Raw genomic sequence first — 27,867 nt, 5'->3', positions numbered from 1 at the left:
AAAGAACCATTTTGTCCAGAAGCACCTTTTAAGCACGTTACTATGAAGGCAGCCAGCAAACAGCAGCTCTGTGTCCCTCAGCACCAATGCCACTCCTCTCCATCCAGGAGAGGAGAACACCTGCCCAGCACTAACCCGCTCCAGTCCCGCCTGGGCTCTGGTTTACTGGCTCACTTTCGCTTGCAGTTGTTCAGTTGCCATTACTTCAAAGGTGAACTCTGAAATAGTTGAGAGAAAGACCTTGTTGTGTTTCTCCTACTGAATCTGTTCTTTTTTGCATAAATAAATATTCAGGAGACATGGAATTAGAATCCAGGCTCTCTGTGTATCACTATGTCCATCCCAGGAGTCCTCTACCCCACCAGCTATAATCACTCTTTGCCATCACTTCTCTCTCAAAGACTAAATTTTCCCTAATAAGTAGAACAACTTCAGTAGAAAAGATTGAGAAATTCATTCTGTTGAATACTCTTTAGCACAGTGCTTAGAATACTTATTGGGTATTACAGGAAAATAAAGAATTGAGCACAAATCCCATAGTATAAGAAATTAATGATGTGTATACAGGACTCTTAGCACTGGGTAAACTATTTGCACAAAGCAATCCCAAAGATACACAGCAAATGTGCCATGAAGAAAGGAGGAAAAGAGGGATTTGTACCCAGAATGGTTACAATACAGGGACAAAGGCAACAAAATCTCATCACTGCATGTCCTGTTCCCCAAAACAGCTCTTCCAAGAAAACCGATCATCCCCTCAAGAGAGATTTGCACAGGAGCCTATACCCCTCCCCAAATTCCTAAATCCAGGCAGGGAGGCAATTCTGACAGATGGGGCCTTTTACAGCATCTTCCAAATCTGCAACCTACATATCATAACCTACCCTGAGAAATGCCAACAGGACTAGCAAAAGGCATCTCTCTAGTGGGGCACTGATTCTATAGGGAAGAAGCTCAGTGAGATTCAACCCTCACCCTCCCTAGACACACACTTTCTTTTCTGGGAGCTTCTCCAGTTCATTGCAGGCAATTAAGGCTTCTATCAACACTACCTCAACATCCATTAATCATCTAAAAGTGAATTATTAGGAACTAATAATAATATCTGAAGGAACTTCCAGGCAAACAGTACATTACTGAACAACTCATACCCTGAAAGGTTCAGGACTTCCCAGAACAGTGCACCTATCACCTCGATGAAGTGCGCTATCATCTACCAAACTCTCTTGAAGATTTATGCATTCCTTCCATTTCACTGTTTCAAAGACCTTAGTAGATGGATAAATCGATTTTTTTCTACTAGCTTTTCAGAAAAATGAGTTCTATATACAGATCAACCTGCAATTCTCTTCTGCCATCTTTGGCCTCCTCTTTTGATCCATGGTCCCAGCTAAAAAGCTTCCAAGTCCTCCTTGGGATATCATACTTTAACCTGGCCATAAGCATCACAGCTGTGAACACAGGACTTGCTTTGTCTAACAGCAGTGAAACACTTTATGCTTTTGCAACAGCAAATATGACTTATCTTCCTTTCATCCATGTTTAATATGGTCTACCCTGACACGTAACAGTGCTGCCATTTAACTTTGGCATATGTAGTAGAGACATTTTTAAAGGTCTTAGTTTTTCAAGCATTCTCCCAACTGGACATGGTTATTAAATCTGTTATGAGCACAAAGGCTCTTTGAATACCTCCACAATTTCAGAAAGTAAAATGCAGTTCCTTATCTGTTTTTTAAATGAATTGAACTCAAGCATTAACATAAAAACAGCTAGACACTAATCATGTAGCTGAAGAAAATGACATTACAAACCTAATGAAAACAGCAGGGAAGCACAGGGGAAATAAGAACAATTCTTTGCCAGCAGCAGCGTGTCTGTGGGCACACCAGAGTCACCAATGAGCTGACATTTACTAAACAGAGCACAGATGCAAACAAGTTTTATGTGGGGTTTTAGACCTCCTGAGAATTTGCCACCAGAAGAATCTCAGCTCCGAAAAGCTCATCACATCCAGGTCAGCGCAGCTGATCTCTGCAGCAAAGCAGTTGCATTTCCATCCGGTTTGACTTTGGACAGGAGTGTAGAGCAGAAACAGACGACTGATCGGAAGGCAGACAGTGTACAGAATTACAATGTCAGAAGGCCAGCAAAATGTCTTCTATGTAAAAAAATATATTAGTTTGCTTTTATTAACACATAACTGTGCTAACAAGTATTGGGCACAGACTGAGCAGGACAGAGGCCAGAGAGCTCTTCACTTCCCAAAGGCAATATATAATGCAATATAGCTTTCCTACATCACTGCTCATACTCCCAGCTCTTTCACAGGCAAATTTCAACTCCATGTATGTAACAGGACTTACACCCTGGGAGAGACTACAGGAGCCTTTAAAAATAACCACCAAAAGATAAAATCCCTGTAGAGGTAAGATCTAGGTGTGGTTAAACGGCAACAATTGCTTTGGTGCAAAGTGGGAAGACAAAGAATTTAATGCAGGTTTCCTGTCAAGACAGCACAATCAAAGGATGTATGAAATACCTTTTCCAGAACACAAAAAAAGAGGGGATCATGTTCTTCGGGCCATTTTGGCATTACAATTTCAGTAAGTGGCAAAAAGAGGAGCACCTAATGCTCAGAGGTTCCCGAAATGCTGCTCATTTTTTGCAATAGTTTAGGTACCCTCTGATGAAAAAAAAAAAAAAAGCCATAAAGTAATTTACATTATTTCATTATTTAAAAGCAGAAAAACATGGAAAAAAACCAAATTCATAACCACATTTCTTGGTATAGTCTTAATTTTTCCCTACATTTGAGGGAAACAACAGTTCCCAGAACTCTGTATTAGATCTTCACTGAAGTGCCTCGAGGAGGTTGGATTTCTTAGTGGAAACAAACTGAAACAATGCTAAGTTCATCTATATCAAAGAACAAGGCCAACAGTCACTAGTCCTTATTCCAACTGTGTACATATTTTCTCAAGTTAAATAAAAATAAGTTCACCCAAACAATTCCTTGGTGCAAGTGCTTTGTTTTCTCATTTCTGGCTTCCAGCAGTCAGCTGGCAGCACATCAGGCCCGGGCTGCCAGGTACACCCAGTGTGAACACACCAGGTGAGTGGCCGGGAGAAACGTCCAAGTGCTGGGACAAACTGAGCTGGTGAGGAAGGGTTGTGTGGCTCCGGACACGGTCCTGGCTGAGCGGCTGCAAACGGGCAACAGTGTCTCCTCCTGGGTGCATTTCTGTGCAGGTTCCTCTGCTTTGACTTCTATCACGACCCACAGGCAAGATGGTTTGGGGATGCCAGGATCCTAAACCCCGCTTCACGCTGTTGATGTTGGGCAGCTCCGCACACACGGAAAGGGTTGGACCACAACTGAGCATAAAGGCAGAAGTGCCAGGAGCACTTACAGATCATCCCCCCACCCCCACCACCCCAACTGCTAGTGCATGTCAAACACAATTAGGTGCCCGCATCTCGCAACTTCAATAGGAGCTATTTTCTTGTATCTATGAAGGGTAAACTTTCACCGTAAACCTGGTTGGAATGCAATTAGGTGATTACATGGAGGACTTTAAAACAAGGAAGCAGTGATCCACAAAATGGAGCTCAGCCTAGAGCAGAAAACTTTATATCAGACATAAATGCAAGAGTAGTAAATCACACTAGTTTCATCCTGAACAATTATTGCTGCTTGCTGGTACTTAGAACGAGTACCCTTAGCAACTACAGCTAGACAGTCTCTGCCTTGTATTATTTCCTAACTGTTCAGTGATAACAAGCTAGATTAATTAATCCTCCTTCCTTTGGGGAGTTGTGGGCACCAAGCACAAGCTAGTCAAAGGCTGGGCTTGCTGGCCCATTTGACAAAAAACTGCTGCCAAATCACACTGAAAGAGACAGCAGCTGAAATCTTTAACGAGTCTCTTGTAGCCTGGGTTTGGGTTTTGCTTTTTTGTTGTTTTTTCTTTCTTTTCTTACCTAGTAGCAATTCAAACACCATATACCTTGAGAAAGTGAAATATTGCAAGGAGAAATTGCTATTAAGTATTAATGTTTTTATTTGTGTTAAATGCTAAAATTCAGAAGCAAAGCTTCAGCCCTAGCAGCGCAATAGTGAGAAGGCCAACAATCAACTAACAGAAAGGACACATTTTTCACAAATATACCTCCCCCTGGCTCTGCCTTTCTTCTTGTGTGCTGAGCTGTAGCAATTAGGAGAATAATCTATAGGAAGCCTACCCCCAAAAGCCCCTCTCAGCTTTCTCCAGCTGTTTCCTCCTTTTTGTTGCCAGCAAACTCAAGCTCTGAAGAGATGATTCACCTCAGCAGGACTCCAAACTCTACATCTGCTCTGAGGGCATAATCTTTGCTGGGTACACAGAAATGGTCTTTAAACTAATGGAGTTAGTAGGCTAAACAAAAATCCTCTTCTCTGAATCTACATACTAAGGTTTTATTTTCAATTATATTTTTAGCTGGGTATTTTCAAGATTATCAACTTTCTCCTTTAATCTTCATAATGCTGCTTTGCAACACACATTGCTCTTCTAAAAGTACCTTGCTGCATTCTACAAGTCTGCAAATCTACATCATCTTTTTATAGATAAAGAAACTTTCTAGAGTGACCCCTCCACCAACACAGAGAAAATCCCTGGAAGAAGTGGAACTGGCACTCAAGTTACCACAACTCCCCAAACCGCTACATGATGCTGTCCCATAAACAACACTGTATAATTGAGCTTTACAAACAAGATGTTTTGAAAATTGATTTGAGCTCTCTATTCTTGAAGGAAATGGAGTATTCTCCCTTTACTGTATTCAATACCACAGATCACAGGAACCACCCTATACTTACAATATCTAATACAGAAGAATACAGACATAATTTTCATCCCCCAAGGGTTTCCCAGCTAAAAGCATTTCCTAAGCTTATCGTAAACTTCTCTCATGGATGCTGAGCAGGCCCATTTCCTCTCTTGGGAGACCAAAATTCTCTCTTGAACTACTGTGACTGCAAATTGTCACTACATCCACAATCACCACAAAATCACCATCTGTCAGTAACTAATAAAACCAACAGTTACCTCATGCCCCTAAGATAACTAATCTCCTCACCTTTTTATAATCATTAACAATGAAGAAAAGCAAGCTTCATAATCCCTCTCTCGGTATTTGGAGTGCTAGGTATGCACTATCATAAACAAAATTAAGTTTTACTGCATATTCCAGAATATGAGTTTCCATATATGACACAGAAAAACTGAGGACTAGGAAACAAAGACTGAAGTCATTCGGTCATACATTCTGCTTTCCCTCCCTGGGGAGAAGAGGATAAAACACAGTCCAAAACTTGGAATGGAGCTTAGCTGTGGACTAGCCTTACTGAAATAATTTAACAAACAGAAAAGGATCCCATAACCCCCAAGAGAACATTACAAGGACTCTCAAGATTATACATTTTAGCTTCTAAAACATAACAACAGGACCTACCCATCACCATGGCATAAAATGTGATTGTCTCAATAATGAATTTGCTGACTCCCACTCAAGTAGACTCTGTTACTCACAAAGAGCTCAACAATCTGCTGTTTAAAATGCTTCCAACATCTACTTTTGTGTTTGCCATAAACACATTGAAGTAAACAGCCAGTTCAAATCAAATGCATCAAAACACCCTTCACTGGCTCTGCCCCAGCACACGGGTTCACCCTCCGCACCACTTCAACAGCTACCCAAGCTCTACTCAGATTTTTTAAGATTAAACTTCCTTCTTCAACCTTCAATTAAAAAGAACAAGCTATAATTAAATGGAGAAAAAAATTATTTTTATTTTAAATAAGAGACTTTTCAACTCTGACATAGCAGCAACAGATCACGATAAGAGATCTTCAGTCCCCAAGGACCATCTTTACATCAGACACCCAAATTCTGCTGCAGTAAAACCACCACAGCTCCAATCACACAGTGCAGCTTGTGGCATCAAAGACAAGCAGAGGAAAAAGCTTTCAACAAATTCCATATTCTGTAGTGCTGATGATATAACCTTTTTCTACAAATCTCACCTCTGTTATAGTCTCTAAACATCAAAACTCTCTTTTAAGAAAATCAACTGATAAAAGCGGGGGGGGGAATATTCTATCAACTTTGAGGTACCCAGACCCTGAAGAAACACCTAAAGCTGGACCTCTATGCCCAAAAGCTGCTTGGCTACTCTTATCCCTGCTGACAGTTTATACATAGTCCTCAAACTTTACCTTTCACTTAGTTCATTATCAGGATTTGAGGCACTGCTTGCAACACAGAATGTCCAAAAAGTGACACATTCAAGCTGACAGCTCCCTATTACAGAACATTACAGGACTCTGCATTAGCTATCAGTCATTCTCGCTCTCTAGTCAGTAAAAGATAGGAAGCTCACTTTGGCAGATCTACTTCGCAGTACCATAATGACCTCATTTACTTATCTGTCTTGTATATTTGTGTTCATACCAGAAAGTTTAATTAGTCTCTTGCAACTAAAATGACTTCTTTTGAGTCATTTGTATTAGGAGGGAAGGATGAGAATGCTTTATTGACAGCTTAAAACTGTTAGATATCTTGCTCCGTATCAGCCATTTTGGGGAAATATCCTTTATTGTGAAAGGCTTGTTGCCTTTCATACTAAATTTTTATTTTTGTCACACCTGGAAAGCTAGGGTCCAAATTATAAACCAACTGTTTGTTACAAACCATTTTAAATGACCCAAATATTAGTAAAAGAAAACAACCACAGTGGTTTTCATGCAGACATCGAAATGAGTTCTCCCCTTTATTCCCTGAAGTACTGCAGTGGCTATCACTGCTCTGCACACCAGGCATTTGCTGCCTCTCTGCAGCCTTTCCTCAAGAGAATTTGCTTCCAGATCTCCTGCAAACTCCTACCCGAGCAAACCACAGCTTCAGTTTTCCGAAGGTCTCCATGTCCTCCTCATCCTTCAGGCTCTGGCAGTGCTCAGCCTTTACACGAGAGCTCCAGAACAGCTGCCCACGGTGACAGCCACTCCCAACACCCCTGTCTCTGGAGCTCTGTATTCCACCTTGTAGCACCATCCTGCAGAGTTTACAGATATTTTCACTGTGTCTTGGATATTTCAGTGTGTCTCATTCAACTGGAGTTGTAGCAATGAGATATCTGTCCCTTGGGGAAGGCTGCCAACATACACAAAGCTGAGACTGCAATCACCTACTGAGCCCATTGACTGAACGAGCACCCACCTTCACATTTAAGATTAAATTCAGTATTCTTGCTCATGATCAGTGGGGCCTTAGTTCCACAGCGTTCCCTGCAAAGTGCAACACCATCATATGCGCCTCCAACCCTATGGCAGGTCTTGTGTCTGGTCACACAGTAAGCATTTGTCCTTTATGACAAGCAGCAGAATTTGAATTCTGATCTATAAAATCCTTAATTTTCACTCAATAAAAAACCTAAGGCAGATGTAAAGCAGCAAGGAGGGTTAGAAAAAAAACTCATTATTAAAGAATATGAATTATTACCCACAAGTCTCTTAGGTAACCTCTGCTATGCCGTGACACACATACTCTTAGCACAAGGCTTATTAAAATACAGAGTATCTGACAGAATGGGGCTATTTTTACCTAGGCTGAACAATATCCAGGCATCTTTTTCAAGCAGTTAAAACAAATTCATACTAAACAACAAATTAGGAAGGAACTTAAACCAAGCAAAGTAGCTCAGAGACCAGTTTTGGCCCATATCCCCACCCTTCTGCTGCTAAACATAACAAAAATAAAAATGCTAACAGCCACCAAAATCCTATAAAAAGCAAGTGAACTGAATCTGAATCTGAACTGAACTTCATAAAACACACAAATCTTCCCACAGGATCGCAGCTGGCATCTCTGTGTGTGATCTTCCATCACGGCTGGTCAGACCATGTCTAGACTGTGCTGACTTCAAACCCGCTGGTTTGGCTGCTCCTGAGGTCAAGCTGAAGCTGCAGAGATGCAGCCACTGCACCCTGAGCTCCCGTTACCACAGCCGCGCTGCAGCAGGACCCTGGAGCCGGCTCTTGTACATCCCTGTCACCACCAAATCAAAGTAACATGGTCATCCCCTTAAAGAAAACACGGTGCTTGCTGGCTGAGCGTGCTACAGCGATTCCTGGCAAAAGAATCTGGGAAAAATACTACAGTGGGAATTGGGATTTTCTCAGACACTCCCAACAGTCATTCAGGAAAAACATCAATCATGCCACATGCTGTACAGCATCTTTGTGTGGGCCATCACCAATGCTTGAAGAAGTGAACAACTCATCACATACTAGACAACTAATAATTCTGTCTTTTGTCAAAAATGCAAATAGCGAAAGAGAGAATGGCCACTGATATCCCAGACTCATCCTTCAGCAAGATGAAGAACTGCTGTACTTAAAAAAGACATTGCCTGGAATAAAATGAAAACAATATTACATGATCTTTGCCTTTTGCAATAAACCAGATATGAATATAAAAAGCAAGAGCAAATATGTGTTTTCAGCCTGTCCATTATCAGGTATCAGCAGACTGATAAGAACTGCAGTGATAAAATTGTACAGACAAGCTGTCTGGTTATGACAGTATTCCTTAGAATAGCAATATAGTTACAGCCCATGTTGATAGCGTTTTAGTCAATAATCCTTATGTGAACCTCTACTGGCCTTATCAAATGTGAATGCCACTACTTTTTGATGGCACAGTGCTTAGTTCTTTGGCTTGTGTTATTAGTCTCCTACCTACAGCTCAGGATTTCCCTGAGTGCACACCCAGCCCAGCTTTCCCAAGTTCTCCCTCCCAACACTCCAGGAGCCTCTCTTCATGTTGCCGGACCGCAGCACCAAAGCACAAGTGATGCCACAGCAACAGTACGCATGGCACAGGGACATAGCTGTGACAGAGACACTGGGGTATGGACACAGCTCAGACACCAGCACTGCCTGTATGCACGTTTTGCTGCAGCCCTGACCACCAAGCATGTGCCCACCTAACTGTAAAGAAATCTGATCAGAGAGCATCTCATCAGTGGAGAGACTGCCTGTTGTCACACCCATGTGGCATCATCACTTTTCATGAGTCAAACAGTACAGGAGAAGAGGAACTGTTGTGTTTGGGGGTGTTGTTTTCACCCATCAGACTATTCAGTCTCAGGTGGCCACAGCCGGTGATGCTGGATACAGATGTCTGCTAAAGCAGAAACACATCTACTAGTTAAATTTTAGCTGGTCATAAGGGAGGTCAGAAAGGCTGTCAGAGCCCTCCTGACACCTTATTTCATGTGGTTCTCTTTGCTGAGGTGTGTACGTACAGAAATCTCAGAAGTAAATATATCCAGAGTACCACCATGCAGGACACTGATGCCTCTCTATTTTTATGAAAAACCTGCTTATCTTAAATCATTTCTTAACTAAGTAAGGCTTCAGCATATCAGATTTAATCACAGAGCTACAATCTTTTGCCTTCTCTTATGCACATAAACTACTGTCTTCCCTTTCACGCACACAACCCTACTGAAAAGTGTTCTCTCTCCTTACCTCCTTCATATCTCATGTGATTCTTCTTACCATGGGCATGCTTGTAATGGCATTACCAACTGGTTGGTAATTAACTTTTACTCTGGTTTGGTTATTGACCATTTCCCAGGCCAGATTATGCACAAAAGCTATCAGACCCATAGCACAGTTTTAGCCAAAGGTAAAACACAACACCTAGTAACAGTCTTTTTTTACTCTTCTGGGAGAATAAGTAACCATGGATGCACAAGAAACAATGCCTGCAGATAAAAATAATACCTCCAGATAATAATGTTTGTCAGAAGAGATTTGCACATTTCTTTGAACTGATATACTTATATCCTGCTAATCATTTGAGAAAAATTTGAGATCTTATCACAAAGAAAGTCAATGCTATGGTTATATTTCTTCCCCTCAAGTTAAGGTTTCTTTGAAAGTACCCCTCAAACTTTGCTTTTCATAGTTTTCAATTGTTTTAGTAACTTATACCTAATGCAAACACCTCTACCCTAAAATATACTTGTACAACTCGTCAGGGAACATCTTTAGAATTGAATTTTTTTATATATATATATATATTTTTTTTTTTTTTACAAACAGCTTAGGTCACATTTAGAAACACCTTACTTTACCGTTAAATACTCACTTTCTTGTCCTTACTCTGCTTTTCCATGAAAAGTATGGGACAGCAGTGTTACTGCTACACAAACACCACACAATGCTGACAGCTTCAATAAGTTGTACTAGGAAGCAAACAACAGTAGGTCACTTTAGGGTCTATTTTTTTTCTTTATAGCTACTGGAATAGCAACACAGAGAATGTCCTGCTCCGCTTCTGAATTTCAGCTGAATTTCTGGTTTTCAGCTTCTGAATGCCCCCTTAAAGGTAAAATATCAGAGGAAGCGCTGTGTTAGAGACTTTGAAGCAAAACTCCACATGGACTGGAAGAACACCACAGAAAGGTTCTTTCCCCTCCCAAGGTAACAGGAGAGTAAAATTTTACCAGTAACCCACAGACCTTGCCATTTTACTCCTTTTAAGTCACCTGCACCAGTCCCAGCTTCACAGAGCTGAGTGTTTGTTTCAGGATACTGCAGCTTAGAGTGCAGCACCTGCAAGCCCCCTGAAGGAGGAGGGGATGCTGGGCAGGAGCTCTTGCGGGAGGAGGTGCCACTTCCCAGCCTCTCCGTGCCCGGGGCCTCCTGCAGTCTGGAATTCCCACAGCCCTGCACCTAAAGTGCCTTCACTTCAGAGACATCATGGCCTGTTAGGAGATCTAGAGGTGCTAGACCATTTAAAGTAGCTTGTACGTTTCTCGGTAAGATGTACGTCATTCTCTTCGAAGACGACGAACCAATAGCTGATTGGACTGAAGGTGACACAAAATATCCCAAGTAGCCTGAACAACCTGAACTTCAATACAACTGTAGAAAAATCAGCTCTTTTCTAAGAAAGTACCAGAAGTCTATAGTATTCAGTACCAATACATAGACATCTCACCCAATAATCACTGACACCACAGAAAAATTATTCCACATACAAAACTATCCCTTCTTACAAGGATTTAAAAAAATGCTTAACTACAACTGCTTCTTCACCATTATGTCAATGTTTATAAAAAGAATTTCAGTCTCCAGATTGTGTAATAGGAAATGTCATTATGATCTACTATATCCATGGCAGTCGACATACTTCAAAACTAATGTGCTTAAAATCATTTTACTCTACAAAACACACGTAGTTAGCAGACATCCAGGGTGTTTTCATGGAGGAGTAGATACTTCACACGCAGAGCAACTTTTTTTTTTAAAGCCCAGTATCTCAGTAATTCAACTATTATTTTAAATTTAAATAGTACTCATTATACTACTGAGCACTAGTCTACAAAATCTCAAATGAGTAACCAAGGACTTACACAATATGTAAAGGTGGGAAAAAAGGACAGCCCAGCTTATCAAATTTTCTCAAGCTGACAAAATCAAACCCATGTGTACCAGAAGTATATACTGAAACATGAAGCCGTGAACCTCAGGCACTGTGTCAGATTCCTGCATTCAGTTACTTTTCAGAAAACAAATCTGGAAACAGCACCCGCAAAGTGCATCATGGCAAAGATAACATCAGAACAAAACTTAAAAACAACCAACCAACGAGAGGTTCCAACACAATCCCAACACTTCAGATATTCCTTCGGTCCACTAAATACCATAATACTTTCTATGTTACCATGATACCTTCTATACTACTTTATTATTTCACCCAAAATTAAGTGAAACAAAACCAATATGTCATGGTAAGTCAACCATATTTTCATATAAGCTTAGATAAGGTTCTATATTTTCATTTCTGTAAGCTAACAACCACCAACCTGATGTCCCTCAGTGGCAGATTCTCAGCCGGTGTCAACTGTCCCAATTCTCTCAACCTCAGCGAAGACAGGAATACTTGTATCACCTAGGATCCACTGTTCACTGTTTTTACAGACACAAATCACAACCATTTAAACTTGCTCATCAACTATTTTGTAATTTCTAAAGTTTCTGACTGTTTGGTACAAGAATAGAAAGCATATGTATTCTAAGAAATATGGCTCTTTTCGCCCTTGTATAGAAAATATATGCAGACACTAAACATGGCAAAAGCTAGTACAATAGCTTAATTGCAAAGGGACAGGTTTTACCATTTTCCCTGAGGAGCCCCAAACTGTGCCCCAGCAATAAAGACAAACACCATCACCTGTCTCTTCTGAAAATGTTGCTACAATACATTAGATATCCAGAGATTCAACTATCAGCTTTTAAAGCCAAAAGTGCCACTGCTCATACATTGTGGCCTCCTACAAAAAAAAAAAAGTCCATTAAGTTTTGCCAGCTACTCCCTTAGGAAGATATGCATTTTACTCTATTTACCAGAAAACAGACTTCTTTCAAAAAGAAATACCAAATGCAGCATCTCCCTTGGCAGCAAGTACCTGAGAAGAGGCTCTGTAAGGCCAAGAACATTTAAGTGCAGGAAAAATGAAGCAAAGCGTGTATGGGCATAGCCCCACCAGCCCCGGCCCTGCTCCCCTCCTTGTCTGGCTTCCTTCGCCCGAGACCTGCAAACTCCACACCCCAAATCCTGCAGGGAGCAATGGCACAGGGCACTGCCCCTCCGCCCAACCCCCAGCATGGCAGGGACTGGACATGTTCAGAAATGCAGGGGGGCCGAGTTTCACTTGTGACTAATTACTAGGGATATTAGAACTGAAACAACCTGAAAGCACTGGGTTTTGCTCTATATGATGTTAGAAATGCAGTAAGTCCTCACTACAGCCACTGTAACAGTTTATTTCCCCTTTTTGTTATCTCTTTCTCATGCATTAAACAATCCACCTGCTTTGTTTATATTGTCAATAGTATTGTGTGCCAAGTGTGATATAAAAATTTATTTAGAATTTAATTAAGTTTCCAAAGCCACTGGGAAAACAATGGAAAGTGGGTATGTGAGAATAGGGAGGGAAATATTCTCACAATATGAAGTTTGAAGTTCTTTTCCAGTTCTTCCTTTTTTTAAAAAAAAAAAAAAAAAGAATCTTGGACAAAGACTACTTAGTCAAATTCCTTTAACACAGTTTACATCCTTTTCAGGTGACTGGAATTAAAATTCAAGCCACCAGAAACAAGCTCAAGTGCATTTCATAATCACAGGCATGAGTATTTGTTTATAACCCAGGGTCACATTGAAAACACCTCCTCAAAACAGGCCAAGCCTGGAACACCACCATCTTCATTCAAAACCTCAAATCATAAAGCACTGCGAGAAGAAAAGTGAAGGGCAGCTTCCTCTAGTCAATACTACCAGTTTTCTGGTTTGAAAGCTTGTGATGCATTCAGTAAAAGAAAGCCAGCAGTCAGATTCCAATCTCTGTTATGGCCAGGTAATCCAGCGCAACCTAACCGAAAGCAGTATAGCTGCTCTGCATTTACAACAGCATGAAATTCAACCAAACTGACTCCCACAATAAAGGAGGAGCAGAAGCCTTGTGTGGGGAGGGGGAAATATCTCAAATATACAGCTCAAAGAACTGCTCAGCTAATTATTCACAATGATGAAAGAAAAGGTATTTCAACCGTAACAGAAAACAACCTAAATCACACTAAGATTATGCGACAGAACTACAGGAAACACAAAGTTTCAAAATGACATAGTAAAGGTAGACTAAAGAGAGAACTGAGATAAAAGGCCACATGAAGAAGTGAAGAAGTAGATCTATGAAAAAAAAAAAAAAAAGGTTTTGTTGCTTTCTATAAAAATCTTGTCAGAGTCTTTTCCCTGGAAGAAAATTGTCAATGTCAGAGAGAGGAACAGAGAGAAGCAGATCTGAGTCAGGGGAACAAAAGCAGATCAGTGCAGCACAAAGAAGTCAGCAGCCAGTCCCAAAACCGTCTGGCACACAATAAAATGTACCAGCAATTACCAGCTTCTGAGCAGACTTCAGTGAGAGACAGTGCAAGAGCCGCAGATGAGATGAACAGATGGAAAGACAAAGCCAATCAGGAATCAAGATACACAGTTCCAGCGAGGAGAATCTCCGCCAGCGTACATTTTGCAGTCTCTATTTCCATAACTAGGTCAAGTATCTTTTACTCCTTAAACACTGTCTGCAGTAAAAGGTTCTGAAGTGAGAAGGATGGATCTCTAAGAACCCAAAAAATATTTTGAGTGTGTATGGCAAAAAGACATGGATGAAAATACTCATGAAGGAAGCGCAGCAAAGACAAAGTTAATTCTGGCAACATAAACAGATCAGAGCTTGTAGCATAGAATTTAACCAAGGTATGTAACAGTACACTCCATGAGAACACATGGAAGGGGATAAAACACAAAGTGTTTTTCAGAATTATCTGAGAGGTTGAGGGAAAAAAAAGAGTCCTGTCTATCTATCTATCTACATATACATACAATGCTGACAGACAACAAATGGCCTTGGTAATTGCAAAAGGCCTTCTCTCTATTCTGCCCTGCACACTCAAATCATTCAAATGCTGCAATACTAGCATATGTGTAGATAATCCTGAGCAGGGACCATTCTGAATGCTAAACAACAGTTCATTTTGACTGAGTGGGAACACAGATTGACCATTGTACACAAGTTTCCATGTGATAACACGACAGCCTCAGCATGCTTTTTGGCATAAGACACAGCCCATCATTTCCAAGAGGCAAGAATTTAGTCAATATTTGATCCGAAACCCCCTGGACACCACAAGAATTACCACAATGCTTAACGCTGAAGATTATGTTCCCTCCTCTGCAAAACCACGTCTAACCAGAAGCCTGCGGATGTCAATGGGAGGACTCCCGCAGTTCTCCACTGGTGTTTGGCTGCAACACAGAGGGAAACCAGCATTGCTGGAGTGCGGAGTGAGGAGAACCACGGCAGCGGCAGGCATGAGCGCTCTGCTCCAGCTGCCGCAGTTTGGCCAGGAGATGGAGATGGACTTGGAAGACTCAAGTCCCGTGCTGCATCCTGCTGGGCAACCTTTGAGGAGTCATTAGTCCTCTGGACCTCACTTCCCCAGTCCTTCCCTCACCTCTTAAGTCCTTCAAAATCTTCTGATGTGGTTAAATAAAAAAAAAAAAAAAAAATGCACAGCGCCAGCCTGTGCTGACACGGATCAAGGTCCAGTCCTCCCTGAACTCCGCTGTTCAGTTTAGCTTCCCACTTTTATATCTTGTTGGCCAAGAACCAACTTTTGGTCTCCCTGACAGCCATCTGCAATGTAGCTGAACTGAGACACGTAACCACTGAGATCATGATTGCAATCATGGCTTTGGAACACCAACACCATGAAGGACAGCTCAGTTTTAAACTTAAAGTTACAAATTCTGTTCACTCATTACAGAGACTACTCCTTCATTTTCTGCAAGTGAAGAGTGCCTTTAGAATGACTAGAGTATTTAAAGCTTTTAGACCAATGAAATTCAAGAGTAAGCAAAGAAAAATAGACGTGCACTAGGTAAGAAACTTCAAATTCACTCAGAAGTACAAATTCTAAAAAGCTAAGAAATTGGAATAAGACCATAAAATATTATAGTAAGGGAGACATGAGCCAGCAGTATTGGATTGTATTAAGAAACTGAAAATTTAAACAATATTAGGAAACTGTCCTGACAAAGTGCTATTGATTAGAGAAGTAACACCCTACGTGAATGAGAGAGTATCTTCAACTGACAATTTAAAACAATTTGGACTAAAACCCAAACAAAACAAAACAGTAAACATACAGATGTACACTGCTGCCCACAGAAAGCAGCAGTGTTCAGCAGTACCTACCTCAAATGGTACTCTTAGAAAAGCAATCTGAGCTGAGAACTTAGCTACAGAAGTGGGCTGATGAAACAAGGAACGTGACATTTAACATCATCTCCCACATGCAGCCAAACGTGGCAAACCCTCCATGTAAACCCAGTCCAGTCTTTCTTCAAGCTCAGAAGGAATTAAAGCAACCTGACACCTCATCACAGGCACCAGAAGGCTTTGTTACAGACTTAGGTTCATTATCATCAATCCTAGAAGTCTGGAAGAGTCACTGCATTACAAATTCCTGGCACAGGTGGGTCAGGTGAAGACCAGCCTCTCACACAGGGTAAGCCAGTACCACAGGTCCAGATACACTGATATCTGCAGAGGAAAGAAATGAAGCTCATTACCACATTACTGGTGACTCTGAAGTTATTCATGCATAACAGCAGAAAGCTCTTGAGAAAGATTTTAATCACCTGAAACAGAATGAAGGTTTTGAAATCTATCACTCTCCTGGCCCCACTGCACAGTGGAGCATCTGGAGACACTCTGGTTTACACCAGCGCTGTCTGCACCCTCAAAGACCACAAATCTTCAGAGGAGTCAATGAGGAGAGTTGCACCCTGCCTCTCAGCTTCATCCCCTCGGTGTCTCCTCTGTCACCTCAGCCCAAGCAGCATCACTTTGACTCCTGCAGCAGCTTCCACTGGCACACAGCCGGGTGCAGGTCTGGGGGAGCCCCGGAGGGTAATGGCCAGAACCAGACCTGCTTCACACAGCGAGCATGGAGGAGCTGGACTGCAGAGTGGGCCAAAGTCATTCACAAGAAAGGGTTTTTTAGGTGGGCTTGTTTGTTTTTGAAGCTTTGTCTGCTCAACATACCTGTAGAAACTGATGCCTGTGAATTCCTGCATGAAGCAGGTCTTGGGTACAGATTGCTTACTTAAATACCCAAGAAACTTGCCTAATCTTTGTTTTATACAATTTTTCTATCTCTTGCCAGTCACTGAACTTCCCTTGTCACTCAAGAGCAGCTGGCCGGATACAAGCTGCATCCAACACAGTTGGTCCTAAATAGCTGCGGAGAGATGAGCAGAATTGAAGTGAAGCACTCGGCAGAGATGCACGCAGGTGCCTGGCTGGATCCTGGGGATGAGGTTCCCGAGCTGCTGGCATCCCCCAACACAAACTCCACTGGAGCTCAGGCTGAGGATCTCTGCTGAGCAAAGTGACACCTGAAATTCACCAACCTGATGACAGAATTCATCATCCACAGCCCAAGCAGGACAGAAGGAGGTTTACTTATACGCTTAAACTGTTACAGATGCATTGGCAGGGCAGCAAAATGCATGAGAATGTTCAGGGTTAGGATCATATCCTTAAGTAGAAAAGCTGAAGAACACTGCTGCCAACTGGAGTCTTAGTAACACAATTTCAAAAAAAAAAAACCCAACCAAACACTATTACTGTATCTTTCTTCAGAGGTACCCAAATATATTTTTACAGAGACTAGAAGGAAATCAGTGCTTACTTACAGCTACTTCACAGTCTAGTGCTAGTGTCACAGAGTCAGATTTTAGCAATGAATGGTACCAGTAGAAGAGTTTGCACTACAAATATTTGTTTTGAAGACAACATTCTCCAAGAACAGATGTCCAGTTTGAATTTAAGCTTTTCACATGCAATGGCAAGGGAGCAAATGCAACACAATAACAGTGCAGGGCAAACACCAGTCTCCAGCGTCATTGGTACAGAACCCAATGCGCAATTCGACAACAGGAAACCTGCAGTATGTTTGATGGCAGGTCAGCTCACGTCAGGGGATGCTGTTTATTCTGAAGATGAACACCAAGGCTTCACTTGCTTCTCAGGGGTTTCTCTTCTAAATTAGAACTCTTATCAACACCAGCATCCAAACAATCACAATCTACAAACTGCCTATGACATCAAGAACTAAACTACACTTAGAAGCCCAGGAAGGTAAAAGCACTGACAAACTATTACAGACTTCACATGCATCTGTCAAATATAAGCACAACCCACCAAAACAGAACAAAGAAGCCTCTTTCAGACATCATCTCAAGTCCTTTTGATATTAACAGTGGAATGGAGCACTCCACAGCTATTCCTCTGATCTCCCACCCACCATTTCCAATAAATGCTTTGGTTTTCAAAAAAGAAAAGAAGTTTTTCAGTATTAACAGCTCTGTGTTCTTGTGTGCCTAGAATATCTGAATGTACAACAGAGATTTGAAGAAGTGCTTTCACACCAGAAAGCTTGTCTGTTCTTGTAACTCTGACAAATAAGAGATATTACCTCTTTCTACAGGTCTTGCCTCACTTGGATATACACAGCACCCAGCAGAAACACATGGCGATACATATTTGGGGGTTTAGGATTTTTTTGGTTTTAGTATTTAACAGCTAACAGAAATCAGTGTTCCACCACACCTGGTGAACAAGCTGGACATGATGCCAGCCTAAGAGCTGCCTTGGGATTTCTCTTGGAGAGAGACTGAAAAACCAACACACATGAAGGTTGGGAGTATAACTTTGCAGGACTCTGCTCGTCTCTGCAAGGCAGGCAACTGTTTTAACTCCTGCTTATTTTCTCAATCCACAGCATGTAGGAAGTTGGTCTGTTCTAGGAGAGGCCACCAAAAACCTCAGGGAAGAAAGCTCTGTATTGTCAGAGCTACTGGATTTTCCTACAGTCTCATCCAGCACATGGAGCAGCGTCACACTGCCATCTCTTGGCAGAAATTTAGATAACAATTTAAGTTCTAGACAAACACAGGAACAAATTGATATTAAAAAGACATTAGAAGATAATAAGATTTACAGACATGTTTCTCTTACTAGCCAAATAAAAACAGGTTGAAGCTCTAGGTGAAGTGCTAAGCCTATATCCAGTCTATTTCACTAACCCCGAAGATTTGTACTTAGTGTTAGACAGGCCTGAAAAAAAAATTTAAAAAACCCCACAACTTAGAGTTTAAATATGGTCTAAACTCCTTTTTTATTACTTTTCCACAAGAGTAACTCATTTTTATAGCCAGCTTATGAGTAGCATATAACCAATGTCCTGAATTCAAGATCTTATCCACTTGATTAAAACAGTATCAAAATGCCAGAAGAGTTGTGGGCAAAACATGGCTTAAAGTTCTTTGTCTTTTCAAGTGTATAAAAATCATAAATAACATAATTTAACATATACAGCAAAGACAGAAGTACAGCCTAATGCTACCTGTATCAACTGGAAATGCAGGGGCAGGAGTAAGCAGTTACTAACAATTTCTGACGTACAATGTTTACACTCTCTGTAATATGAGGTCTAAGGGATCACCAAAATATTACAAGTAACAGCTCCAGAAAACACCACCAGGATTTAAATTTTGACAGCTACCAGTGAAAGAAACAATTCAGTATTAAGCATAAAGACATCACCATGCACTGGCAGAAACACTGTCCACTCCTATACTCAGATGTTCCTAACTCGAGTTTCCACATCTGTGTGTATCTTACTTGAAATGCACTTATACATGTGGTACGCAAGATGTCTCGCCCTCTGCTGCAGACCCCTTCGTCCTCTACATATGCAGTCCATAACATTCCAGTGTCTGATATCTCTTGGCATACACAAAACAAAGGCTGAAATGCAAGTCTCTCTCAACATCAGTAAGTGTTTTAACAGATAGTAGAGGCAGAATGCGCACACACAGCCACCCACTTCAGTGGGGATGAAGAGTGACCTCTGCGCTGGTTTTGCAAGAGCAAGCTCCTTCCCAAAGATAGTGACACACCTGTCAAAGTGGGAACCTTCTGCGTAGCACTCAGTTGGGTTTCTAAACTCCTTCATCAAGCCTTGGGAAAAGAGGTTTTTTATGTATCCAACTCAGAGCTGTAAAATCTAGTCTAAGACCAAGTCCCTAAGCAATTTGAGAATTTAGCCATACCAAAATCCAGAGGCACTTAGAAGGCTCTTCTACACATTATCCATCATTTCCACAATTATGTGCAATTAATCAACTAAAATGTAAAACACAGACTTCACTTACTCTGCACTGTATGCCACAGCAGGTCTTGGTAAGCCCAACAGCACACAACAGAGTAAGACCTATAAAACTCAGTCTTCACACATTGCTTTCTGGGGAGACAGCGAACGAAGAACAGTTGAACGACTCCTACAAAGCACCAAAGCTCACACCAGTGTAATTTACCATTATTCCATCTGAGCAAACAAACAACCCACAGCAGTTCAAAGTCTAGCCCATCAAATGTGTCTATTTAACATGTTACAAAACACTGACAACAGCATCATCTTTTAAAAAACAAACCACACAGAACTAAAAGTTGCAAACACTGCTGAGGTAAACAAGGTCACTCTCTACTTACTTGAGATGTGCTTATACGAATTTGACCTTTCTGTAATAAGTGTAATTCCAGTGAAAACAACCTTTCAGTTCAGAAGGGAAGGGAAGTAAGTCATGTATCCTGCAGTTGCAGTTTATGATGAGACTCCCAGCCTTAATTTAAAGGTCACCACCAATCCTTTGAAAGCAAGATTGCTTTTCACTTTTTCCACAGTTCATAGAACGTCATCAGGGCTGACTAGTCCATAAGAGCAATACCACACAGTCACCTGGCCAAAAAGAACTTCAGCCTTCCCTTCAGTTCTTACCACTTTATTAGGCATGCCAAAATTACCAGAAAGAATTCAAGAATAATCAGTAAGAATGTTGGTACAAATAATTAATTTGCTAATCTATATTACAAAATTTGTATCAGTATTTGCACTCTAGTAGCAAGCAGAGGAACTGAGGACCTTACTATGCTGGGTGGACTACAGAAAGGCTGGGAATGCAGAGTCAGTCTGTCCATCCTCTAAAGTGAGTCATAAAATATGATACAGACAGAAAGTTCTCTGGTTTTGTTGGGTTGATTGGTTGGTTTGATTTTTGCGTGTATTGTGGTTGTTTCATTTGTTGGTTTTGTTTGTTTGGGATTTTTTTGTTTGGGATTTTGTGGGTTTTGTTTGGTTAGCTGGTTTGTTTTTAAAACTTTTCCTAAACTGGTTCCAGAAACAACCTGATCTCTATCAAAACTGCTTATTTTTAGTAGCCATGGCACCAGGAATACTAGTAGCAGCCAATTAATTTTCTTCATTTCTAAGATTAAAAAAAAATGTGGATATGAAACCTGATTACAGCTTTTAAATCCACTGTGTTCCAATTAGTTCATGGCTTCCCCTCCAAGAAGGCAAGCAGTTACCTGCAGCTTTGCTAAGTACATGTCTTCTACCTCTTCCTTGCTATTTGCCTTCTGTGATGAACAAATGCAATGCATTTCTCAGCCACACAGTGAGAGAAATAACCATGAAGCAAAAAGTACTTAGAGAAGTAAGGAGGAAAGGGGAAAACAAACCATGACTGAAGACACAATGTCATATCCAGGAACTACTGTTAAGTGCAATATCCCAAACATACCTGTCAGCTACTAGTTCGTGGAAGTTGCCAGTTAAATAGCACTTCTGAGAAAGATGCTAACTCCTGTGGTACTCATGAGACAGTTTAACGATGTAACTGTCTCTTTGCTTCTCTAAACTCTTTAAAATAGAAAAACCAAAAGGCATTAAACCAAATTAACGCTAACCTAAAAAATCAGAGCAGATTATTTCCACAGTGGTTCAGCTGCTTTTCCAACAGGAACAGCGTTCTCTCCTTCACCTTTGCCTGCTCAGAGGTTGGTGATGTGGGCTGCACGCAAAGGACACGCTTCATGGAGGTTAGTGTCAAAGACAGGATTTATGATGTTCAGTGATAAATCCCTAAAAAGTTTACTTCCTGCATGGAGACTCCCCAGCATAACACTGGGATCATCACATTTGTAGTTTTAAATTCAATTTGTATGTCTGGAAATACCTGCCTTGAGATCCTTAATAGCACTGGAGAACTCCCGTGGGGAACTCCTGATCCATGGGGTGCCAGAGCATGAAAGCATGCAAAAGAGCTGCTTGTGCTTTCAACCGAACCTGAAGAGTGTCTTCAAACACTTCCTTGCCCTAGTAAAGCTCTCTCACGGGAAGCATCTCATGCTGGCACTGAAGACAAATAACAAAAACCGTGACCACACAGCACAGCTAAGCAAAGGACTTTCTTGAGACAGGAAGGCTGGCTACTCTTTCTCTTCACTAACAAGCTAATTAGCAGCAGAAGCTCCATCCTGTTGCTGAGGAATCAGCCCCTGGAAGAGAAGGGGCCACGGGCAGCCTGATGCAAGGGAAGGAAAGGCTTCTCATCATCCATGCACTAATGCACCAGTCCGTCTAGCTGTTCAGCTCCTGAGGGCCATTTCCTTCTTCAAAGGAAACACTGAATAAGATCTGCTGGTTGCTTTTAATCCTTACATTTGTGTCTTTAGAGGTAAGCCATTTGCACCTGAAACACCTGCAAACCTTTGTCTGCATCACCATAGCAACAACAAAACTGCAAGTGAGCAGGAATATATGTGCACTTCCAAAAGTTTCATTCAGCCTTAGGACTAACGGAAAACAAGGGAAGCACTGCTGTGCTCTGGTCCATTAAAAGCTGACTGATTTTTAATATTAATTAATGTTTTAAAACTTAAGTGATTAAGCATCCAAATTGAAGCCTGTTTTCAAGAAAAACTATGCTTATCCCCTAGCTTATGCATTTCCCCTAGACAGTATTATTGCTTCGAGTATATTCGCTGAGCTCTGCTGTAATTTTTCTTTTCAGTTTGCACCCTGTGAACTGAGCATTTTTCATTGCATTTTAGTGAAATTAAAATTAAGGCCACAACCCCGCCTCATTGATGACAAATTATTTTAATGCAGTCAAGATTTCCTCTTCATGGTATCAATGGTGGATTCTCCAAAATCACACTGATTTCTCCTTTGAGGATTTTTAACCATGCATCAGGGTGAATGAAGTTATGCTGTAAAGTTGAAAGCAACCAGAATTCAGCTGCTACTGGGCTTCCACCTCCCTTACACTCCTTTCTGTAGGGTAAGGAGGGAAGAACATGCTCATAGATTACATGGCCGCTGCACCAAGACAAAAAATGAAATACTACTGATCTACACAGACATGTGTAAAGAAACCTCCATACAAGCAAAACCCCTTTTCTATCCACCTCCAAAGCCTTAAACTGCAATGGGAGGCACCAGGGAGAATCATCCAGTTGTCAGATGTCCTTTTAAAGTCTTGTTCATAAGAGCATCTAACTAGCTTCCAAACCATCAGACCTGCCAGCTCACTCGGGATCTTGTGTCAGTTTTCTGTCTCTTTAATTGGGTAACACTGCCTTCTGGTGCCAATACCTTTTCTTTCATTTGTATTTCATACAAAAGGGACTCAGTGCCTCTTCTTTACAGCCTGTTCCTCTAATGAACTGGAGCCAAACCCAGGAGCCTGACCCTGTTCCCCTTTCCTCCAACACTTGTTTATTATCAGTTCTGTGATCTGAAGCAGGTAACCAAACATTATTTTTTTTTTCCCCATACTGACCATTGGATTATGCAAACTGCTGCTCTCTGCTGAATACAAAGCCTGTAGAACAGAAGGGGCTGTTTCAACACCCCAAACTGCATTCTGCTGCATCGCAGCCTGGGGACCCCGCTGTCCACACCCGCACCCAGGCTCTGGCTGACAGCAGGGCTGTTGGTCTGTGTGTCACTGACTCATACAGCACACAGCCCCATCATAGGCTACTCACTTTATACGGATGAGCATTTCAAAGTAGTCAGTGTTACAACAAACAAGGATGACAGCAGGCTGGAGGTGACTTACAAACATATTCAAAACATGTTATTTTCACAGAACACTGCAGATGGTTAAGACCAGCACTGCTGACCTTATCAAACAATTCCTGCTCTTCCCTGCCCATACCTGTACCTGCTGTCCCTGCTGCCCAGAAACAGCAAAGAGCAAGTAATTTGCCACAGAGCAGAGGATAGCTAAAGACGTTCAAAATTCGGTGACGGTGGCAATTTCAGCTTCTTTTCAGAGAAAAAAAAAAAGTAACTACTTTGTCTCTTTCTTTCCTGCTTTAGAACCTGCAGGCTTTGTTTGAGAGTACAGCTCTGCAGTGCACATTCACGGTCCCAACTTTGAGGAACTCAGAGAGAAGCTATAGGGGCTCCTGAGGAGAAACCAGTGGTTGGAGCGCAACCAGAGATCACATTTGCTGATTCAGTCCCTGGGCATGAGGACGTGGTGTCTTCTGTTCCCTGGTGGTTGCACACACCATGCTGTCGCCTACATGAGACTTGCACATGCTTAAGGGTCCAGAACGAGACCATTTCCCACAGCTCCCAGGTGCTCAGATTGCACCTGGCTGTAAAGCATTCAGAAAGACTGAGAGGTTCTTGAAAATGTTCATTTCATAAAACATGCAGAAAGAGTGCTGTAGAGGACACTGATAAGAACGGAGATATCATATAAAAATTAACAGCTTTGAAAAGTAATTAAATTCTAAGCAACTAGAATGCTACATAAACTACCGTTTATTTTTTCAGTAAGACACTATTTCTCCTTTTTCTTTCTAAATTTTCATTGAGAAGGAGCATTTAGAAAGTTTTACATATTATGCCTTTGAGATAAATTGTATTTAAAGGTTATAGTGCAAAACAAGATACCTTAGTCCTATACAGGATGGCTTATTAATTGCCCTAGATATGCACACTCATAAATTTGTTCATATAAGTTGACGAGGGGAATTGATTTACTATCACAGTGAAATACTACAGTAAACACGTGTAATTCTTTCCTCCCCTCTTAAAAGCATTGTTTGACTGCATGCCCTACTGAATTATTATTCTAGAATTAATAAGTGATTTATTTAACTGCTACAGCACATATAGTTAGCATTCATCTATAGTCTTGATTTAACTTCACCTTTATGTTTCCTGTTGTCATACCAACAAGTAAAAATCATGGATTTCATTTAAATTAAAGTACAGCTATGGAGCAGCAAGATAAGGAACTTTTTCATTCTCTTGCAACACATCTTTCTCAACAATGCAAATACAGAAAAAAAATGCAAAACACACTCTTTTTGAAAACATAAATAGTACAGAATCATCAGGTTAAAAACTTGTTAATATATTAAGCCAATATTGCTTGGGGAAAAATAAAAAGAACCCATTTTTATTACTGACAAAGACACTGTGTGACAAGAACCGGAAGGACTTGTTCCACAATCCATCATGCCTGACCCAACATTTGCTGAAGATAAAAATTATTATTCCTGACTCAACCTTCTACTCCATTCTCAGAGCAGAACAGTTTTCCAGCAGCCTTGGCTTACGTGCATTTTCAGATGACTTGTGTTCCAATGATTGCTGGGAGATATTAACCAGCAAGATGAAACCTGATTAACACCACTCTCAGAGCCCATCAAGTTCATTGCACATTCAGTGCCACAGCCTTTGTCTGCTCATCTTTTACAGCCTGGAAGATAATAAAGGGTTTGCAGAGACACTGTACAGCTCTCTCTACACCTACGTTGATTTCGGGGCCACACTGACCAGAAATGTGGCTGATGCACAGCATGTGTGCTTGAAGACACCTTGAATCAGTACAACGCACTACAGAATTGACAGCAAACTGTTGAAAAGAACTACTCCAACAAGAATATTTACATGCATTAGGTCACACTAAAAATGAGAAATCAAGAGCAAGAACCTGAATTCTTCATTTAAAAAAGGAAGCCAAAAAAAAAAAAAAATACTTGATCGTAGTAAATTTTCATTACACCATATTTTATGGAGTATAGAGATGATGCTATGACCTTTAACAAAAGGTTAAACAAAGAAATAAAGGAAAAAAAAAATCATCAGTTTGGTATAATAACATGAAAATAAGACTCCCAGTGTCCCACAAAAGTAGTTTCCAAATGAAGTTCTAACACTTCTCCAGAACTTTTATAACATCTGATTAAATACTTTCTGAAGTTCGCATTATTCGATAAATACACAGTAAAGTTATGTAAATTCAAGAAGTGTCTATCTGCAGGAGGAACAGAACACTTCCCTCGCCACAAATCCCAGGAAAACAGTATTTTGCAAAACATTTGATCGTTGTTCACGGTCATCTTAAAGTATGTTAACCTCTGCTTCTCTACCCTTGGTTAGGTGCTTTCCTTTCTCTGGTAAATATTGAGGAAGATGTAGGATGGCAGCACATGGCAGTTCTTCATAAGTCTCTCGCCTTACCACAAGGCTAAGAAAGACATTATCTTTAGTCTCCCGAGTGAAATTCTCGATGAAAGTTTTACGCAACAATTAAACAGTCCTTTTCTACAATATAATTATCTCAAGCAGGGATGACAAAGAAATCATGTCTCAAAGGAAAACAAGGTAAGGTCTGGCAATGCCCTTAGGAGTAGGAGAATACATCTTCACGAACAAAGGAAACCTGAAGATCCCTGCCAGCACACAGTATGAACCTTGGCAGTGATCAGGCATGCCTCAGAGCACAAAACATCAGTACGACTGGGTACTGCAGTACTAGGTTATGGTTAGGCTTAGGCATAGGCCTAGGCCTAAGTTAGCGTTAGGGTCATGGTCAGAGTCAGGGTTAGGTCAGGGTTAGGGTTAGGGTTAAGGATAGGGATAGGGTTAGGTTTAGGTTACAGTTAGGGTTAGGCGTAGGTTACGGTCATGGTTACGGTTAGGCTTAGGCATAAGCTTAGACTTAGGCTTAGGTTAGCGTTAGGGTCACGGTCAGAGTCAGGGTGAGGGTTAAGGTCAGGTTTAGGGATAGGGTTAGGATTAAGAGAACAAGGGGGCAAGCAGGGGAGCAGCATTCATCACCTGTGTGTGGTAGGCATCTCATATTGAGAAATAAAAAAAGACCCAAAAACCAACAAAAACACACCAACCCACCACAACTTTACACCTGTCTTTCCACAATTCTCTGAGCACTTAAGAGCAGACACTGGTACACAATATCAGATTGCTCATGTATATATCCTGCCTAAATACACTGCAGAACATTTATATTCTGCTGTTCTGAGGTTTACACTGCCTAAAAAGCCATAAAACGTGTCATAACACAAAGTATGTTCTCGCATTACCAACACTTTTTAAAGTTTGGTTGGTTGTATTGAGTCTTCCAGCCATGAATGCATGTGAACAAAACCCTAACAAGGTGTGCACATCTTGTCTGCCTCACCAAGACCACAGGGCAAAAACCACCAGCTTAGTGTCTAGACATGAGTCTTGTAACCTGACTAGCCTTAGAGCATTGTCACTCTACTCCACTTAATGGGATATTGATTTTTTATACTTCACTCTCTGCAAATCAATATTCTAATAGACACACAATAGACTGGCAAAAGGATAGACAATACATACCCAGCAACCTGTTGGAGATGATTATCCAGAAGTGAAGGTCAAATCAAAGGAAAATTTAAACCTGACATGAGTAGAAAAATGGTAAAAAAGAGAAGAGTCTGTAAGAAAGAAAATAAAAAGAAAAAAGTATCCAAGAGAAGGAAGAAGACAATAAAGAGAGCATGGATAAGGCAGCTAACAAACACTCAACATGGAAAGGACAGACTAAAGTCCCTTTGGAAGGTCTGCACTCAATACCATAATTTAAGAAGCACTTCAGGTACACTGCAGGAAACATCTCCAGTGTATCACACAGATGTACTTCCTTTTAAAGTAAAATGGTGAGTTTAAATATCTGAGAACTCTCTGAATAGCCTATTCAGAAGAGCCAAGAATGCTGTTCTTGGAACAATGTAAAATAAAATACTTAAAAGGAACACCGTATTCTTCCACAGATTAGTTCTGCAGGAAACTAAGAAGCCAAAGGGAGTCCTTAAATAGGCTCTTTTAGAAAAAGGCTTCTTCTGATCAGATCATCTTAGTGCACGCAGTAACTTTTTATGCTACAAGATTTAAAGTGGACATCTTGCAGGTTCACACACACTCCTGAGCTCCACCACCTTGTTATAATATACAATATCAGCCACAAAAATTCAGTGAAGTC

General features: G+C 41.0%; 1 protein-coding gene across 7 annotated transcripts in view; it reads right to left on the bottom strand.

Moving 5' to 3' along the window:
* The window catches only part of LOC139828782 (uncharacterized), a 266,478-nt gene that overhangs the window by 237,825 nt on the left and 786 nt on the right, over nucleotides 1-27,867 (bottom strand). The gene's annotated exons all lie outside the window — the stretch shown is intronic.

The sequence above is a fragment of the Patagioenas fasciata genome, chromosome 10, assembly GCF_037038585.1.
Source record: "Patagioenas fasciata isolate bPatFas1 chromosome 10, bPatFas1.hap1, whole genome shotgun sequence".
In the NCBI taxonomy this organism is placed as follows: Eukaryota; Metazoa; Chordata; class Aves; order Columbiformes; family Columbidae; genus Patagioenas; species Patagioenas fasciata.
This window is presented reverse-complemented; position numbering and strand designations above follow the sequence as displayed.